Source organism: Lucilia cuprina, chromosome 3 (genome assembly GCF_022045245.1).
Source record: "Lucilia cuprina isolate Lc7/37 chromosome 3, ASM2204524v1, whole genome shotgun sequence".
Lineage (NCBI taxonomy): Eukaryota > Metazoa > Arthropoda > Insecta > Diptera > Calliphoridae > Lucilia > Lucilia cuprina.
The window spans coordinates 57,679,424-57,695,099 of NC_060951.1; the positions used below are offsets into that span (position 1 = coordinate 57,679,424).

The 15,676-nt window shown below is 28.7% G+C and overlaps 1 protein-coding gene across 2 annotated transcripts in view; it reads left to right on the plus strand.

The window, feature by feature from the left end:
* LOC111678725 (double-stranded RNA-specific editase Adar) overlaps positions 1-15,676 on the plus strand; it is a 300,956-nt gene that overhangs the window by 161,494 nt on the left and 123,786 nt on the right. For both annotated transcript variants that reach the window (XR_006940413.1, XR_006940414.1), the window contains exon 9: positions 6,256-6,297. The gene's annotated coding sequence lies outside the window, so the exon portion shown is untranslated. The remainder of the gene's footprint in view (positions 1-6,255; positions 6,298-15,676) is intronic.

Consider the following 15,676-nt stretch of genomic DNA (forward strand, 5'->3'; position numbering starts at 1 on the left):
TACATCAGGGAAACTGACCTTCTGAGCAAGGAACCTTCATAATGCTTTATTAATGGTTTTTTCTCTCAACATTTTCCATATAAAGAATCGTACAAAAGTCGCAATAATGTCCTAGTTGTACTTCTTAGTTGAGAGACGTTCTTCTCTCAAAATCTACTTTTCGACATTAAGGAAACGAAATGCTATTTCTATTAAAGTGTTGCTAATACATTATAAGATTTATCCCAAAATGGAAAGTAAAATCTACAAAATGAACCTATTACTATTTATTAAAAATTTTTCTTTCAAATCTTAAATGAAATTTAAATATTTTTTTGTGTTTTTTTTTATTCTTTTGTTTTTAATTTTTTTTAATAAATTTTAAACAAATTCACTCACATAAATATTTATCACACAAAAAAGGCTTTAAAATGAAACATTTATTAACGAAATAATAGTAGACTTTAAACAATAAAAATAAAAAATAACTAAACATTAAAAGTATTAATTCGTAGCTTTTTAACAAAAATGTCTTCTCAAAATAAATAATTAAAAGAAAAACCAGACCAAATCACTCATACATACGTACTTAAGAACACCAAAACAAAACACACAGCCTTTAGAGAAAATTCACACATACACATTAACACAGGGACACAGATAGCTTAAGCTTCAGGTCTTAGATCATTTAACAATTTAAAAATTTGAATATTTTAAAGTTTTCGTGTAAATTCAACTTATTTCAGATCTAAGACTTGGGCCTTTGGACAAAACCTTAACATCAATTATATTAAAATAAAAATTTATAATAAATTAACAAGAAAAAGTAAAATATATAAAAAATTAAAAAAAAAATAAATTATAAATTTGATCTTATATAAAATACTGTGATACTAAATTTTACTAGTACTTCCAGCATAGCTGCATTTTATCCATTCTAAAATATTCTGAAAATGCTAAAAGAAAAATGATTAATTAAACAAAATTAACAACAACAAGAATACAAATTAATTAAAAATAAAGAAAAAAATTAATTAAAAAAAGAAACGTTATTAAACAAGTTTAAACAACAAATACAATAGATTAGTTTAGTTATTAGAAATTTTTTGAACAGACAAACAAAAAATCCCTAAAATATTTAAAAACAAAATACCACAATATTTAACAATATTTAATAATAAAATTATATTATAATTTGAAAAAAACAAATAACAAAAATAATTAAAGGATTAATTCAATAACACAAAATAAAGTTTGGTTTCTTTTAGAATGAAAATAATTAAACAAATGCAAGCAATATATATATATCTCTTTTTTTTTTGGAAAAACCTATTAATAAAACATATTTATAAGTTAATGAAATTAGTAATGAAAATTTAAAAAATATATATAAAAAAAAAAATTAATTAAAAAAGAAAGGAAAATCTAAAAAACAAGAATAAAAAAACCCAAAAAATAATAATAAAAACACACAGTAACATTTCAATGAAAACAAAAATTTATTAAAGCTTTGCAAATAAATTATAGAAATTCAAATAATATTTAAAACAAAACATACACTTACAGAAAAAAACAAACACAGTCAATGAAATTACAACGTAAACTTAATAATCTATTAATGAAATATCTATGAACATTTTAAAGGAATCACCAGACTACATACAAATACACTCTCGTTCCCTCAATTACTAGAATCCTAGAAATTTTAATTCTTTTCTAGTTTTGTCTTACATTAGATTTTTATTAATTACACAGGCTGACAAAATTTGAAAGATTTGTAAGGAAACGTGACCACGACAATTGGATCACCGCTCCGGAACGACCCGATTCTCAATCGTCCAAAGATTGTCAACTCAGCAACAGCTGTATCAAACGGAAGTTTTTTTTTCCAGAGAAGAACATTTAGTTACAGCCAACCTGTTACAACAACAAAATTTAAAAAAGTCTAAACTTTTACATCATGTTAAAGACGCGCTGAATACGAATCAGAAAATTGAGATAACGTGTCCTAAAATTAAAGAAATTAAGGTTTTTCGCCTTTTTTTGAGACGTTCCCAGCCATAACATGCAAGATTTTTGCATTATTAATCAGTAAACTGAGTCTTTTTTAATTCGTAAATGATTCCAATTAAAAACTGATTATATAAAAAAAACGAAATGTTATAAATTTATCAGCCTGATGTTTAAAATACGACAGTTTTCAAAATTTTCGATATTTCACACAATCGGAAGACCTAAAACAGTTTTCTATTTTATTATAATTGTTTGTGTCTATCCTGAATACTGAGTCAGAAAAGGCTTAAAAATCACTTAAAAATTACTTTAAATCGACCAATATTTCGACTCAGAAATGATTTAAAATAGATACAAAAATGACTCAAAAGTTGGACTCATTTGGGAATCTTTTAGAAGATAATGATTAAAAATAGATACAAAATTGAGTCGAGCAGAAGTTGGTCTGATATAGGACTCTTATAGATGAGTCGCTACTAGGGTACCATTTTCTCGAAACAAAGTATTATTTATGATCAGAAACTGAGCCCAGATGATGTCATTTTAATCCGTCCGGATGATATCTCAACAACTAAATCAGATTTTAAAACAATGTAAAAGTTATTTTTATAAAAAGAAAATGTGAAATTTAAATGCATAAGTTTTTATCGGATCTACACCAATCTGGGGATATTCTAATTGTCTCAAAATCCCTTGCTGATTCGATATAACGATGTCTGTCCGCAGAATTTTGAGACCAGATTCTAATTCTTTTAGAAATCTATATTTTGGATATGTCTCAAAACTTTGTCGGTCTGTGTTTTCTTTCGCTTTCATGTAAATTTTTACTAAAAAGCTTTTAGATAACGTCAGTAGAATTAATCTTAAACAAAAGAAAAAAGAGCTCTTTCTTGACAAATATATCGGCAGGTATCTAGGTCTGCGGATATTATTAGATTTTTATCTGTTAACATTAAAGATACGAAATGAAAGTTCTATATTTTATTTCAGCTCTAAAAATGTTCTTAGTTGTAAAACGTCTTTTATCTTTAATTAATATCGATAAATTTTTTTTTAAATCTATCGTTCAAATGTTAATTTTTGAAAAAAAAATTTTTCATAAATTTTGAAAAGTAAAAAAAAAAATGCATACAAACTTTTTTTGCCAAAACTTCTGAAGGCCATTGTCACACTTGATCGAAATGAAAAAAAATAAAATATTTTGCTGAGAACCGAAGAGCACCAAACATTTCTATCAGAATCGACTTCTTTCATAATGCTCTTATATAACCGCCTCCCTATTAGTCAGACAATGCAAACATTATCTGTCAAGGCTGAGGTCTCTGAGGAACTTTCTTTTTTGCGTATGCATGCTCACACATGTATAAAAAACAAACAAAACAAGTCAGGGATCTTATTTTTTACTCTCTGCCAATGTGTAATCTAATACTAACTTCCGAGTCAAGATTTTTATGGAGCTGATGTACGCGTTGCCATATGATGTTTCTTGTGTGACAAGCCATTTGATATTCGGAGTGTATAACTCTTGCAGGTATGCGGGACACCGGTATCCCGAGATGTTTTCAATTTCTCTTTATTTAGTGCATAGTTTCAAGTACACAGCTACGTTAAATGATTATTTCCAAAGAAAACTTAAAGCCGTAATACACAGTTGTCAGATCTTACAACGTTGTCAGTAAAATGTTCAGAAAATGTCTAATAATCGTCTGAACTTACATTGTCAGAAATTGCAAGACAAAATTTGTAAGTTGACAACCGTGTCTACATAGCATTAGTTATTTTTTAGAATTTGGTGTCAAACCTTTTTCATTAAAATTTAACAATATACGCCAAATAAAGTGTGTGGTGTAGACATATGCATAAAGAATCCAGCTATCTAAAGGTATTCAAACAATAATGACAAAATTGTACCACGAGCGAAAAATAAAATAAAAAAACTTTTCAGAACTTCCGCCTGCAGAAAGATATTGGACTCTTGTAAAAAATTTATTAAAGCGTCAGTGGACCATCTTCTTGAAAAATGTAATGCAACTATAAAACCATTAATGGAAGAATTTCATTAATATAGTACATTATATTTAAAACAACTTGTATTAAACGATTTAGGTTTATTTTATTTTAATACAAGTATAAGTTGTTTCTGACACAGTCTTTATTTCTCTTAATCTTTTTAAGTCTAACGTTTCATAAAAAAATTCTTCTCTGATTGGAGATATTGTAAAATGAGTGAAAAAGTAAAAATGGTCCTTCGAGCCATACTTAAGCTTCCAACTAAACATATTTAAAAAAATGCAACTTGGTTTTTAACTAAAATTTTCATAAAAAGAATCTTAAATCAACTAAAACTTTAAGAAACAAATTAATAAAACAAATCCAACACAGAAAAATAAAAAGCAAAACCTTACTAAATACTTAATTTTCAAAACTCTCCCTCTCTGAAAAACTCTCTCTATAAACTCATTATTAATTAATAAAACACTAATTATTATTAAACAAAAAGTTACAAAAACATAAAAAGAAATTAAAAATAAAAAACTCTTGTAATACTCTAGAACTGTTGCTTATTTTAGATTTTTAAATAAATTTCGAATATAATAAAAAAGAAAAAAGAAAAACAAAATAAATAAAATTTAATTAATAAAATAAAATAAAAAAGTATCTTAACGAATATTTATACTTACCAAACAAAACCCAGAAACAAATAAAGCAAATAAAAACAACTATATTAAACAATAACAATTAAAATCAATAAAGAAAAAAAAATTAATTTTTAATTAGACATTTTTGAAAATGATCAATAATAAAGTTTTGTTAAACTATAAACAAATAATAAAAAAAATCAATTACAGCTCTAAATAATTAAATTCTATTCTGTATTGAAAAAAAGAAAGCAAGAAATGAAATTATATTTAAAAAAAACAACTTTCTGAAATTTCTATTAACAATAACAATTTATAATCAACCAAAAAACTAAAAAAAAACAAAAAGTTATTTATTATTATTCTCTCCTTCTCTCCCCCTTAATATAATGAATTATTTAAAAATTAAAAAAAAAAACAAACATTAAAAACAACAAATAATAATAAAAAAAAATCCAGTAAATTTAGAATTTTAATTAAATGAAAAGAAACCCTTTAATAAAAATCATAATAAAACTTAATAACAACAATTTTATTTCAAAAACAATTTAAAGAAAGATTTTTGGTTGCCACAACAAGTTCTTTAATTTGTGTTGTAGCTCTTATAGTTTCCCAGATATACTGATAATACTAAGGTAGGACGCCCCCTATTTATATAATGTCAGACAGCCAAGCAGCATTGAAGGCCTTATTTTCGTATGAAGTTAGGTTAAGTGTTGTGATGAACTGTGTGTCCTCAGAGAACAAATTAACAATATGTTAGTTACCCGGCCATGAAGTTCATTTTGACAACGAACGGACGGACTGTTTAGCAAATAGAGGCGCTCATCGCCCACTTATCGGCCTTGAACTATTTTTTGGTATCCCACAAGGTTACGTCAGACAAAGAAGCGGAATTTGCTCGCCACTGTAAAGAAATAAAAGGACTTAAACAGATCAAGCGTCTAATGACGGTATCAATTCCAAAAGCTGTTATCGCATAACAAAAATGATCTCTAAAAATTTTGTGGCTGTCAGGAGGAAACCTCAGAAGACACATGTCCAACACTAAGGACTCGTCGAGAAAGAATCTTAGGTGCTGCAACAATAGTCCTTATTATACCTCTCATCAATCAAACCTGTTATGTTCATACGTGAATTGAGCCTGTAATGGTGAACCCATGAGCAAAAGATCCAAAACAGGGTCTGCTTAATGCTCTATATAATTTAATCTAATGATGCCCCCTGCATTTTTGCATTCAATACAGATTTTCTAAATACCTTAATAAAAGCCCGCCAATTTGTCAATAAATGTTAAAAATTCTACCTCTATAATTTTCTCAACGCCACGCCAATTATTACTCAAATTTTAACATGGAAGTCAAATTTTTTTGTGCAAATTTGAGAGTTGTAGCTCTAACAGTTTCACAGATATAGCAAATATTACATTTAATTCATATGGGAGTTGACATTGACAGGCCCTCTAAACATTAATTATTGTAGAACTTTAGATTTTCTTAATGCGAGAAGTGCCATGCCTACTATTGCCTTAGCTGCCCATTTTGTCTTTATATATTTGTATTTTTTTTTTAATTTCATTTGTTATGTTTATAATTTTTTTTATTTTTTTCTTTTTTATTTTCAGTTCATTTGTAAAGCAATTTTGTATATCAGTCGCTTATTGAAGGTAAGATTTTTAATTATTTTTTCCCTTTCTTTAGTACAATAAAAACAAAAAAAGCCCTCGGTTTTTATTCTCAATAATTAAAAAAAAATAAATTTTTATAAGGCAAAAACAATATAAATAAAAACCCCCCGATTTTTGAAGATTATAGTAATACGAATTGATAGTCGGCAATAAGGGCATAGTATCTCCCATGTTCGCATTAATGTCAAAGTTCTTTGTGCATAATATGAGGATTCTAGATCTAATTATTTTCGAGCTGTACGAATCTTTATATTTAATTCATATGAAAGGTATCAGGCCCCCTATTTCTTGTCTGCCAATTTATTACCAAAATGTTTTATATGGACGTTGGTGCAAAATTTTAGATTTTAAATCTAATAGTTTTTCAGATATATAAATTTTTATATACAATTCATATGGGAGATTCCAAGACCCCCCAAAGAAATATCTACCTATTTCAACCCCAGTGTTAATTTTTTTATTTTTGATTCTAGTTGTGATAGTTATTTAGATAAACAATTTTTTATATTTAATTCATATAGGTGGTGTCAGGCGCCCCATTGCTAGTCCTCCAATTTATTACCCAAATATTCACATGAATGTCAAAGGATTCTACATTTAATAGTTTTCGAAATAAATGAATTTTTTGTATTCAATACATATGGGAGGTATCACGGCCCCAATTGCTAGTCTGTAAATTAAGGACTAGCAGATTCTCTCTCTATTAGTTTTCACGACAAACGAATTTTGTTATTAATTTTTATAAATATGCATGAACTCAATTCCGACTTTAAGCTGTAGGACCAATATGGATAGAAACTTGTGAATTTATTTCAATTTAATACAATGAGTGACACCTGGTGCTCACTAGCTGTAATTTGTAACTCTCAAACAGGAGAATTTGTTAGTCAAAATATTTACCTTTATAGTAACAAGAAACTATAATTATAGTTCTTTATGTTTAATACTTGTAGAATTATGTACTATAGAGACCACAATTGGGATGTGTTTTAGCAAATACACACACCATCTATAGCAAAAATTCAAACCATTCAGTATTATAGTATGTTACAGTGTTGCCAGATGTTAATATTTTTTTAAAAGTTTTAAGTACTCTTCACGATTTAATTAATTGTTTTTATTATGTTTTGTTTATGTTTTAATTATATGTTTTTAAATTAGAATAAATCGGGAAATATGCGTTTGTGTTGATGCTGGTAACAACCCACCTGAAAGTACACTGATCGGCTGAGAATCACTTTCTAAGTCGGTTTAGCTGTGTCCGTCCGTATATTTTTATGAAATTTGGCACAAGCTCTTCTTTGGACCCAAGGACAAAGTCGAATGATTAAATTTAGTCAATTATTTCGTCTAGACCTAATACAACCGTAACTCCGAAAAGAGCCTTTTCAGCTCTTTAAAAATTTTAATTGATCCAAAATTGGAAAAACTTAGTTTTATATACATAAGTCTAAATAATACTGCCAATTTTCGTAATGATTGAGATTTATTTAACCCTAGACCCCATACTTGAAGGTAAAAATTCCCCTTAAATGCTAACACCTTAATCAATTTTTAATCTAGACATAAATACCTCTACCAAAATGTATAGGCCCATATTAATTTCAAGCCCCCATACATCCCCTCTTTTGTCCACAAATTGTTATATATTTCTGAATTAAAGTAAAAATCAAAGATAATGCTATCCATCACTTTTGTTTTGGGCCTTTAAGAATTGTGTACCTTAAAAGGACGATAGCAGTTTTAAAAGCACTGTTTCTAATTTATTCCCATTATTCTAAGTTAAAAACCACTGTAGTAAATGACTCATGTCTTTGCTATTAACGGTAAGTGTATACAAGAGTCTGTTCTTAATTATTCGAACATTGAATGTAAATATAACAGTTATAAACAATGATTTTCAAACTACAAAAATATAACAAATTAGATGATCCAGTTGGCGGCATTTTGAATACTTTCAGTAAAATAATATTATGTAGCAATTAAAAAAATAAGTAATAACTTTCAATTGTAATTAATTATCTAACAAAATATGTATATTTCTATAACATGTGAATAACAATGACTACATTTTTGTAATTATTTGTAACCGTTGTGTTAAGTACTTGCCTCCAATGAAATCACCTATTGGAGGCAAGTAAATTTTAGCATTTTAACAACATAAATGATAATTAAGTTTTTGCTGGGTATAATTCCAAGCAGTGAATATCATTTTCTAATCAGTGTAAGTGAGTAATGTTATTTCAGAAATAATATTACTTCCATGTTAATTGGATCTAAATTCGACGAATGCCCGACAGTGACAAAAAAAAGTTCTCCAGAGTTTTACAATCCTCTCCACATGCCCTACATTCGTCCAATTTTGTATGACCGCGCACGTCCCCGTCCCGTCATGTCCATTCACTCAAAATAGTTTTGGGAATATAATTTTGAGATTTCTAATCTTGCTGTCTTCAGGGTCAACCCATGCATCGAATGGTTTTGGGTTTGTTAGGTTAACTACCTCGAGCTTTCTTTCCTTTAAACCGAATACATTTGCCCTTTCATTGTCCACTGCTCCCTAGTGGTCCATATAATGTAAACCTTATGTCTGGAAGTCTATTCACTTAAAGCTATCTTACAATCCAACACGGCCTTAGATTTAACTTTATCACCCAGGCGAGGATCTACGGGAGGGGTGAGAAAGGGAAATTAACCCCCTTCCTCCAAAACCGAAAATTTTTCATACAAACTATATAAATGAGGAAAAATGATAAAAGAAAAGAAGTGCAAAATCCAAAAGTTCAATATTGAACTCTAGGGCCACTTTATCTCACAATTTAGACCTATTCATATATCAAACATTACTACAGACATTTGCTCTAATGTTCCATTTTACAAAGACATTCTTTCAGCGTTTCCAACATATTCTGTGTTTTGTATGCGATCAGGCACGTTCGATTATTACGTATAGCCTTTCAATGTGTCCCGTGTCATTGATTTCGTGTTCTGTAACTACTTTTGGCTAGTTTTCCTTAAGTTATGAGTCGTTCGGCTGGAAGTGCCGTCTCATATCTTAAACTTTGAATAAGAAAAGTTTTATTAGATTTTTATTTATAGAATTTCATAAAATGTCAATTAAAGATAGAAAAAGTACCAAAAATTCCTTAAAAATTATCATTCACTTAGGTCCTACATTTTAAATGTTTTGTTACTTGGTTTAATATTAAGTACCATTTGAGAAAAATGAAATATTACCAAAAAGTTCTCCTCTTATAAGTTTTATAAATAAAATTATGTCTTATAAGAGAAAAAAAGGTACCAAACAAATTTCTTATACATGTATGTGGTTTAGTCTTAAATTATGGAAAATTAAAAAGTACCATCTAAAGAACGAAAAAGGATCAAAATTTCTCCCAGCTTTCTCATAATTTTAACAGCTAAAAAAGTTCAATATAACTATTTATGATGTAATATGTTTATGGGATTAAAAGTTATAAATGTACTTAAATCCCTTTTTTATCCCTTAATATTGATAATTTCAAAAATCCCTTTTTATTAGACATTTTGTGTAAAAATTTAAGTTTTTAAATCTTTAAATAAACAGAACTCATGTAAAGAACAACAATGTAAATCTTTGCTTACTCATTCTATGGCTAGACAATTTGTTTAATCTCTTAAATATTTAAAATTGTCATTTTGTATCTTAATCAAGGCTAAAGCTTCAATTTCATGTTTGACTTAATATATGCATTCAATACTAAAACCTCCAACAAAAATTTGCATTAAATTATCAAGACTACAAAAAACAAAGAACAGACCCAAATCAGACTCCCAATCATGCATAAACAGAGAAACGCAATTTGGTGTAAAACAGCAACAATAATAACACTAACAGCAACAACACTAAAAATATCAGCAGCACCAGGAACAACACTAACAACAACATAAGCAGAACCAGCAACAACACTAACAACAATATGAGCAGTACCAGGAATATTATCATGATGACAAGTGTGAACATTCTCATAATCACTGACCAAATAATAAATAAACAGAGAAACAAAAGCCGGGAAGTTTTAAAATTCAAAAACACATTAAAATTACAACAACAAGTTGCACATACTTACAACTACATACATATTATGTAGACACACTCACGTACACATGAAAATGAATATATTTTAACTGAAGGCATAATTTACCATAATTTTCAAGAGAATTTAAATGAAAAATGAAAATCCAAACATTTACAAAATGAAAAAAAAAACACAAGTATAAATATAAATATAGTCGGGCATGTCTGACCATAAGACACCCTACACCAGTAAGTATATTAACATTTCGCCCTTTCATTGCCTACTGCTCCCGAGTGGCCCATATGATGTAAACCTTACATCTGGAAGTGTATTCAGTTAAAGCTATCTTACAATCCAATACGGCCTTAGATTAGGGTTTGTAAAGTCATTTAATGAAGGAGAAGTTGTGTGGGGTTAGGATCAAATGAGGCCCGATCATTACGAAAATTAGCAATATCTTTTAGACTTACATAAATCTAAGTTTTACCGATTTTTGGACAGATACAATAAGGCTCAAAAGCCCTATTCGGAGGGTACGGTTGACCCATTTTCAATACGCTTCGCTCTCTTAAAAAGAGTAAATTCCAAATTTCATTAAATAGTCTTTAAAAGCATGTACACAAGCTTTAAATGGACACACAGACAAACGGACGGATATAGCTTAATCGGAAAACCGACCGATTTAAACCATTTTCAATTCGTCCTTGGGTTAAAGGGCCCAAAAGCAATACTCTGGGAATGCGGCAGTATTGCGGCTAAGCGAAATAACCATTTTAACCATTTTCAATACGCATCGTTCTCTTAAAAAGAATAAATTCCAAATTTTATCAAATTATCTTAAAAATTGCGACCTGTAGCGTGCACAATAGCTTTACATGGACACACAGACAGACAGATGGACATAGCTGAATCGAATAAATAGTCCGATTTAAACTTTTTCCTTGATCTTGGGTAAAAATTGCATGCACAGGTGGATGGACATAGATAAATCGACTCAAAAAGACAATCTGATCCGATTGGTATACTTTAAGGAGGGTATGGGATCAATATTATTGGGTGTTTCAAACATCAGCACAAACGTATAATCCACTATAATGATGTAGGGCATACAAATACACTCTCACGCAATGAAAGGTTGTTAAACCACCCAGCAATTCGGTCGAACAGTTCGGAACTACCTATTTATCTTTCCACTTGGGGTTATCCCCAGCCATCGACTGTCCAGGTGTCCTAACTATTTTAACATATACATGTTTTACGTAGAAGGAAATCGTTATAGAAGATACATACATGCTTAATAAATGTTTAAGTTTCTCCACTTTTTCGCTAACAAAGGAGACACTAAAGTGACAAATACCTTCACCCTCGTTTAAAAAGAATACATCTGTGACTAAAGACTGATAAAAGGCAACCAGGTGATTAGACGTTAGTGGAAATCACTTTCTTTTTCGGATGCATTGACTCTTATTCAAACTGCAGGGTTCTATATAGTATATGTGTATGTAATGATGCAAGGACCCTCTAAAAGACTGACACCCACCCACACAATATTGACTAAATTATATATAATGGCTCTCACGTACATTTTCAATTTAAACAAAAAAAAAACAACAACAAAATTAACAATGGTTATGTAGTGGTTCTCTGCATATTAAATACTCGTATATTTTTGTAAATTAAATCAATAAAAATTAAAAACATTTTTTTTTCATTCAAAATTTAATATTTAAATGGATTTACAAGTGATTACAAAACCAAGTGCTCAATAAAATGAGTTAATAAGAATGGCTTTAAATTTTTAAATAAGTATAAATTTATGCTCAATTTTTGTTTTTAAATAAAAAATAATAGATAAATAAATAATAGAAAAAATAAAATAAATTAAGCTGATTAAATTTTTTTTAGATTTAAGAATTTTAAACCTAAACAGAAATGTGCAACAAATGCCAAATATAGGATTTTTTAAAAATTTTCTAGGATGGTAAAACAGATCGTTTTAGAGTTCTTATACGCTTGCATAACTGAGTTTTTTGCCAATGTTCGCCTCAAACAAATCAATTCATTCCAGTGATCATTTGGTTCTATTATATAGCATCTCATAGTAGAAGGTGGTCCTCTTGTAATCCATTGCATAGACTTGTTAAGAAACTAGTGCATAGACTTTTTAGTATACTAGTCCATAAATAAGCCTATTATCTAGACCTTAGACTGGATTTGTCAATACAGTAGACTACTAATCAAAAGTTTAGTAAACAAGTTCATTATTAGTCAATGTACTTACCCATTGACTAGACAATAGGCCTTGACAATAAAATAGTTTATAGACTAGTCCAAAGACCAATTCATTAAATAATCTAAAGAAATATTTTAAACGTCTAGTTAAAAGTACTTTAAAACTATAGATTAGTCTTTGGACTAGTCCATATATAGAACCATTTTGTCAATAGGCTGACCGCTCTAGTTTTTTCATACATTACTTAGTAATAGGTGATTATTATTAATCACACTAATTTATTTAGCTAAATACGTTGTTACTGGTAAAAAATAAAGAAATTTGGATTTGCTATAGTCTAGTGGTCTAGGGCGTTCATTTAAAAAATTAAATATCATTTTTCAATATGATATTTATATTTTTCGGTAAAAAGACGTTATCAAAATTTCAAATTTCAACATGTTAATGGAGCATCGAGTAAGCGGCTGTAGTGAGAAACAACTGAATGCCTGAGTTCAAGCTCCGACTGAGGAATTTTTATATTTTTTGCTTTCTGTATACAAAGTCGACTTAAAATTACAAGTTTTCACATAACATATTTGTAGGTTTATTTGTAACAAATGAGTAGGCAACTATTAATTTGTTTAAGGTAGGTAGATATTATTTAAACTTCGTCGAACAAAAATAATTAGTTATTCACCCCAAGAGTAATTAGTTTCTACGCGATTCCAAGATTACTTTCTAGCTTACTAGGTAATGACAGTTTGAACTAGTCCCAAAACTAGTTCATAGACTAACTTCAAAGTCAATTAATAATTTAATGAGTTGTTCGTAAACAGATCTCAGGTCTCAGTAGCACCAAGAACAAAATGTTTAATTCAAGTACGGATACGTTAAGTGCAAAAAAACCTTTTAACATTTTCGGATTTTACAATGTTTTTATTGTGTCAATTTTCATTTCAATTGAAGCTTAAATGCATACTTGAATTATTATTAAAAAGATTTATTTAAAAATGTAAAAAAACAAGAATTAATCCCTAAACGGTGTTAATTTCAATTCGATTCGTACTTCATTTTAAAATTCAAAAAATTTCAGCAAAAATGCTAATTAAAAAAAAAATGAATTTAAATTACTTATCATATGCGTTACATTGCGCAAACTATTTGAAAATTATAACACATTTTAAAACTGTTTTAAAGTTGATAAATTCTCAAAGGTTTTTGCAATAAAAAATGTTATTCTTACATTATAAAATTTAATTAATTTCCATGTACTTACCTATAAATACATGTACTTACTTACCTATAAATACATTTAAATTTAGCAGTTGTCTATAACATTACGCACATACATACATGTGTATAAAAATTAATTTCATCCATTTCATGAACTTTTTAAACTAAATATTCAAAATTGTTTTCATTTCTTTAATTTATTTACACTTTTAGCGCCTAGTTAATTTTAGAATTCATTTTCATTCTTTTACCTAATTTCTATTTAGGTGTTAGTCCTTGCTGTTTTCAATTTTACACTTAATGTCTGCTGTCCATAGGACAGCCATCACTCACAGCGTCATTGTCATCGTCATCATCATCCAACAGCAGCGAACCATCATAAATAGACTAATGATTTTAAACAAAAGTAGCAGCAGGACAGCAATTTAATTTTTTTTATTTAATAAACTTAATTTGTTACGCATTCATGGATGTCCGGCCTCGTTTGTTGGCACCTTTTTTTTGTTGTTGTGTGCTGTTGTTATTGTTAATGTCGATGTTGCTGATGTTGTTATTGTATTATTTTGTGCTGTTACTGCTGCTAAAATGTTGCTGTTGCTCTTTTATGAGTGATGTTTGCTGTTGTAGGGCTTCTACTGTTGCTATTTCTTGTACTTTGTAATGCTTCAATGATTTCTGTTTTCATATCCTTTTATTATAAACAATAACACATAACCAAACTGGAAAATGTATTACCCGGGAGTTTTAAATGTGGAAAATGTAACGCTTATTTGATTGATTATTTTTTTTAACCGATAAATAAAAAGATACTGTTTTATATTACAAAGACATGTTAATTGCCTAATTTGGCAATTTAAATAAAAAACTGTTGTTATATTGACTTATTATGAAAACCAATTTTAAAATTGATACGTGGTATCAGGGAGCACAATTCAAACCGCTGGGCATATAAACTTTCCCATACTAAATACAATACAACCAGAAACATTTCATTAATCTTATTAATCTTGTTTTTTTTAATATAAATAGCAAAAAATTACATGAACATGACAGTAATAATATTTACAGCAATACCAGAAGGGGAAAACAATTTACTGAATAAAATAACAAAATATTTTTTTTTTATTGATTCGAACGAATTGTAAATTTTTTAAAGAAAGGGTTTAACCACAAAACCTGTCAGTTTTTTGCAAAACTTTGGGGGATTATCTTGCATCTTTGGTAATTTAATATGTAGAAGAACTAGTAGATAAATGGAACAAGGTTTGTAAGTTAAAATTTTCTAGTCTATAAATCAGTCTATAGTCAAGTATATAGTAGAGTCTGTAGTCTACTCTATAGTTTAGTCTATAGTTTAGTCTATAGTCCGGTCTTTAGTCAGGTCTATAGTCTAGTCTATAGTCTGGTCTATACTCTAAGCTAAATTCTAGTCTAAACTATAGTCTAGTTTAGTTTATAGTCTAGTCTATAGTCTACTACAGTCTAGACTGTTGTTTACTCTGTAATCTAGTCTATAGTCTAGTCTAAAGTCTGGTCTATAGTCTAGTTTGTATTACAGTCTACAGTCTAGTCCAGACAATAGTTTAATCTATAGTATAGCCTATAGTCCATAGTCTATAGCCTAGTCTAGACTATAATTTAGTTTATAGTCTAGTCTATAGTTTAGTATATAGTGTAGTCTATAGTCTAGTCTTTAGTCTAATCTATAACCTAGTCTATATATAGTCTAGTCCAGACTATAGTTTAACCTATAGTCTAGACTATAGTTTAGTTTATAGTCTAGTCTATAGGTTAGTCAATAATCTAGTCTATAGTCTAGTCTAGTCTATTGTCTAGTCTATAGTCTAGTCTA